Source organism: Grammomys surdaster, unplaced genomic scaffold (genome assembly GCF_004785775.1).
Source record: "Grammomys surdaster isolate TR1022 unplaced genomic scaffold, NIH_TR_1.0 242, whole genome shotgun sequence".
In the NCBI taxonomy this organism is placed as follows: Eukaryota; Metazoa; Chordata; class Mammalia; order Rodentia; family Muridae; genus Grammomys; species Grammomys surdaster.
This window is the reverse complement of record NW_021604687.1, coordinates 2,093,135-2,098,341: the sequence shown is the minus strand read 5'-3', so window position 1 is coordinate 2,098,341 and position 5,207 is coordinate 2,093,135. Positions and strand designations below refer to the sequence as shown.

The 5,207-nt window shown below is 36.0% G+C and overlaps 1 pseudogene; it reads right to left on the bottom strand.

Annotated features, from left to right (window-relative positions):
• Nucleotides 1–3,247: 3,247 nt before the first annotated feature.
• Nucleotides 3,248–5,207, bottom strand: part of LOC114627035 — a 21,337-nt pseudogene continuing 19,377 nt past the window's right edge.

Below are 5,207 nucleotides of genomic sequence, written 5' to 3'. Positions count from 1 at the left end.
ACTATGACCACTTAGAAAAATAACCACAATCTGATATATTATAGACCATTTTTACATCTTCAGCCATGATGTTTTCTAGAACACTACATTACAAGTTACAAAATCTCTTCATGTTAAGAATTCTTCATATTAAAAAAGAAACTGTAATGTCACAACATCATTATTTTTTTCCAGAACCTTCAAGTAAGTTATACATTACATTATTATTACATTAGGAGATTTTAAAGAACATAAGCACACAATGTTATGTTATCTGTTTTGAGGTTTATGAATATTCTTTATCATGTTTTACTTGTTTCCTTGAATTTTAATTTTCATGTTTTCTTCCAGGGAATAAAAGTTCAGATCAATCATTCATTTTTTCCATTAATGTATTTATTCAATTTACATCTTGCTCACAGCCTCCACTCTGATTACTCACATCACATGGCTCTTCTCCATTTTGTTCCTTCCCCTTCCTTACTTACAAGGTGAGAACTACCCACTGCCATAGGTACCAACACAAGTTAAGACAACAATGACTGCAGGACTAGGCACATCTTTCCCACTGAGGCCAGTCATTGGAACAAGATGCACAGGCAGGTAACAGAGTCAGAAACAGCCCCTGCTCCTGAGGTTTGCAGAAATGAATTCCAAGCTGCACTTCTGGCACATTTATGCGTGGAACTTAGGTAAGGCACAGGTATTTGTTGATAGTTCATAGCTGGGAGCTAACAAAGAACCAGGTTTATTGTGGCTATTGAACTTCTTCTGCAGGCCATGATCCATTTGGGTCCCTCAATGTTTCCTACAGTTTTCTCAGAGAACACCTTCAGCTGTATCCAATGTTTAGCTATGGTCCTGTGCATCAGTTTCTGTCTGTCACTGAGTGTAGTATCTAAGACGATAATTATGCTAGGTGCTGAGTGCAAGCTTAGTAGAATACTTTAAATAGTTTGAAGGATTAGTTCTTGCCCATGGGATAAGTCTTAAGTGGGCTCAGTCATTGGTAGGCTACTGTTTCAGTCTCTGTTTAATAATTGTCCCTGCAGTTCAATGCTGTCTGCAGCACAAATTATGGGTTGAAGGTTTTTTAGTTGGTGTCCTCTGGGAGTCCTGCTTCTCTACACAAAGTGGCCATTTCATGCTCCAAATCCAAAATTGCCAGGAGTCTCAGCTAGAATCACCTTCCTAGACTCCTGGGAGCCTCCCCCACCATAGGTCTTTGACATATCATCAAGTTACCTTCTCTTAAACTTACTGACATTTTTTGTTTACAGACCTTGCATTCTCTCCCTATCTGTCCCTACACCTAATCCTCCTAATCCTCCTGAACACCAACCCATTCCCTCTCCCACCCAACTCTCTCCATCCATCCATATCCAAAGATTATTCTATTTCTTAGTCTGAGCAAGATACAAGCATCCTGGTTTGAGCATTAACATTTTATTCTTATCATCTCATACACTGGAACACCAATAGAAAAAATTTTTTCATTCGATATTTTATTTATTTACATTTCAGATACTATCCCTCTCCCCCATTCTCCACACCCATTATTCCCCTATCCCATCCCTCTTCCTTTTTTTTTCTTTTATATTATTTAAATTACATGCAAGTATTAAGGTCAGTTCTAGGTTGAAGAACTAGCAATACAATAGATGCAAATAGTCTAGGAACAATGAAGACAATATACCCAGATAATCAAAGATCATGCACGACAATAAAGAGAGTCCCATGATCACAATTGTGATCATTATTTCTAAGGACTTATCAGGATGATCAAAATATCTGAGCATACTTCCCTGTCCTAGTCCAAAGTCATTTTGATGCCTGAAGCCTACTTCTTTGTTCTAGATTAAGATTTAGATTTCTGGCTAAAATTACTTCTTTGTTCTAGCCTAAGATTTAGATTTCTGCCTAAAATTACTTATTTGTTCTAGCCTAAGATTTAGATTTCTGCCTAAAATTATTTATTTGTTCTAGCCTAAGATTTAGATTACTGCTTGAAATTTCTTCTTTGTCCTAATCTAGGATTCAGATTTCTGCCTGAAATTACTTCTTTGTTCCAGCCCAATGTCAGGTTCCTGCCTGCAGTCCATTTTCTTGTCCTTGGTCTATGTCAGATTCCTTCCAAGCAGCCCATTTCCTTGTCCCTTTCCAATGACAGATTCTTGGCAGGCAGCCCCAAAAGCTCTCCATATCTCCCCCTTTTTATTGCATCAACCAGACTGAGCCTGTCTTAAGTCATTCTGACAAGAAAGCCTTCCTTACCCATTGTGGAATATGCGTTATCATAAACAATACACTTCTGTCTTAGGTTGGTAAGGCTCTGTGAAGAATTTTACCCGTCCTTGGCTTGCCAGCCTGTTAAATTAATAACTCTGTCTGTGGGTGAATTATCAGTTTCAAGCCATGTACTCTCGCTGCCAGCCTGTTGATGTAGTTAGAGAAAAGTTTTAACACAATGGGCAAGTCTAAAAGTATTCCCAGGACAAGAGGGGCTAACCAGATCAAGCTATATATGCCATTCCTGAGGTTTGACTAAGATGGAAATATTGAACTCAGGCCATGGATTATTTTATCAGTATTATCTGCAGCATCAAAGCTCAACAGAAGAGCATTTTATAAATTCATAATTTTACCATGCAAAGTTGATACACCCAGAGAGGTGTTAGTATAATCCCAAATATACTACAGGTGTCTTTAAACTTTATTATAATTATAATGACAATCATCATAAAGTTTAGAAGTAACTTTATTCCAATGATATTTGTCATGACCCTTGGGATGGCTCCTAACTCTTGAACCCTGAACCTCTTTCAGGAAATTTGAATAGAAAATTTTAAAATAATGTTTTGTAGATGTCTTTGCATTTCTAGATCAAAATATAAGCTTTCCTTCTTAAATTTATATAACAATATACACACTGTATAAAAACAGTGTTTTTCTTGAATCTGAAAAAAACATACAATTTGTACTGGAAAATAAATAGGTGTCAAATGAAATAATTTTTATAGCCAAGTAACAATTTTCAGATATTAGATATTTCAATGATTAGAACATTCTAGCATTGAAGGACAAAAGTGCCTGGTTGTATGTTTTGATTGACTGTTCCAATAGACTGACATCCTCGTCATATATTAAATCTTTATTGTCTAGATTGTTTTCTAAATTTTTCATTATGAAACTGACATAATATTACAATACATAGAAACAATATGATGATCATATGGATATGTTTGGAGTACTATGTAGGCAGTTAAATTCAATTGATGTTTTTAGATTTAGCATGTACTTTCCTAAACTCATGAAACGAATTGATTTGTGGTCTCAACAAAATAATGTAGCACTTTGGGACAAATATGCAAAGAAGCATGCATGCACTGGAGGCCAAGATACAGAAAACCTCCACAGCAACCATAGCCTTGCCATTGGTGCTATGGTAGACAGGGAGGAAGGTGATCCAGACACTGCAGAACACCAGCATACTGAATGTCAGGAGCTTGGCCTCATTGAATGTGTCAGGCAGATTCCTGGCCAGGAAAGCTACAGTGAAACTTGCTAGAGCAAGAGAGCCCATGTATCCCAAGACACCATAAAAAGCAAATGCTGAACCTTTGTTACAAACAATGATGATGTGACCATGTACCATGTGAGGATCAGCATCAACAAATGGAGGAGAAGTTCCCAGCCAGATTCCACAGAGAATCATTTGGATTGTGGTGCACATGGGAATGATGTAATTAGGTGCCCTCGAATGCAGCAGCCACCTTAGTCTTCTTCCAGGAACAGTGATCTTAAATGCTAGTACTACAGTGATTGTCTTGGCTAAGACACTAGAGGTAGACACAGTGAAGACAATGGCGAATGTAGTTTGCTGCAGGATGCAGCTGACCATACTGGGATAACCAATGTAGAGCAAAGAACAGATAAAACAAAATAAGAGGGAGATGATTAGGACATAGCTGAGAGTTTCATTATTGGCCTTGACTATGGGAGTATCTCGGTGTCTCAAGAAGACACAGAGTACAATAGCTGTAAGAGCAGAGAAGAACAGAGCCAAGCCATCCAGAGCCATTCCCAAGGGGTCTTCATAATCCAGAAATGTCACAACCTTTTTGAGGCATTTAGTTTGATCTGTGTTGGCATACTCATCCTCAGGACACTTCACACACTTATCCATGTCTAGTACAGAAAATAAAATATTATCAGATTTAATTTTTCTAGTGTATTCACAAGATACACTAAACTTGTGTTTTAAAAAATCATAAGTAAATAAGACTAATCTTGTCTAAGATGCAAACTTAAATATAGGAGCTTCAGAAGATGTGATCCTAACTTCCAATGCTTCTAAATTTTATGCAAACTTTCATTAATTTTTATCTAATATATTTAAATGTTTATTATATTTTTCAAAATCAAACCTGTACTGTTGCATAATTTTCATTTCCATAATAATATGCCTTAGATTGATCACTCAGAATCACACAATTTTCACTAATAGTTGAGTATATTATGCAAAAGAAGAACTTAGGAGATGTGACAGTGGAACTATGTATCAGCAAAAACTGTGGTCGACATGTGGTCTCAAGCAAATATTTGGGCATATAAACTGTACTATTCTATGTCCTGGAAAAGAATTTACAACCAAATTTCACTAAACCATTAGGATCCCAAACTCTCTTCTAAATACTTGTTCTTCACATACAAATATTTATAATTCTTATCACTCATTATGGAAACTTACCTTAAAAAGAGACACATAGAGAAAACAATAAACACTAAAAATTTGTAGTTTTGGAATTCTGTCCAATAGATATCTCTACTAAACCAATGACTGAGTTAAGGCTAGAAAATTACAAGGGAAAGTATTTAAAAGGTCTAAGAGGTCGAGAACAAGAGAGTTTTATATGAGTGTGTATTTTCTAGGAAACACCCAGAACATAAACAGAAACATGCAACACCCATAAACATCTCACCAAGAAGGGCTTCTTAACCCTGAGTTGTCTGAAAATAAAAACAAAAAACCTGACCCATTGGAGTAGGGAAGGAACATCATGCATAATTCTATTTTAGAAAATTATAGATAACAAAGTAATATGGAGAATGAGTAAAATTGTCTTCTCCTGAGAAAAACATATAAAAATTATAATTGGGGAAGAACTTCATCTTCCCTTTAAACATACAAATAACATGTAGAGTGAGATATATATACAAATAAATAT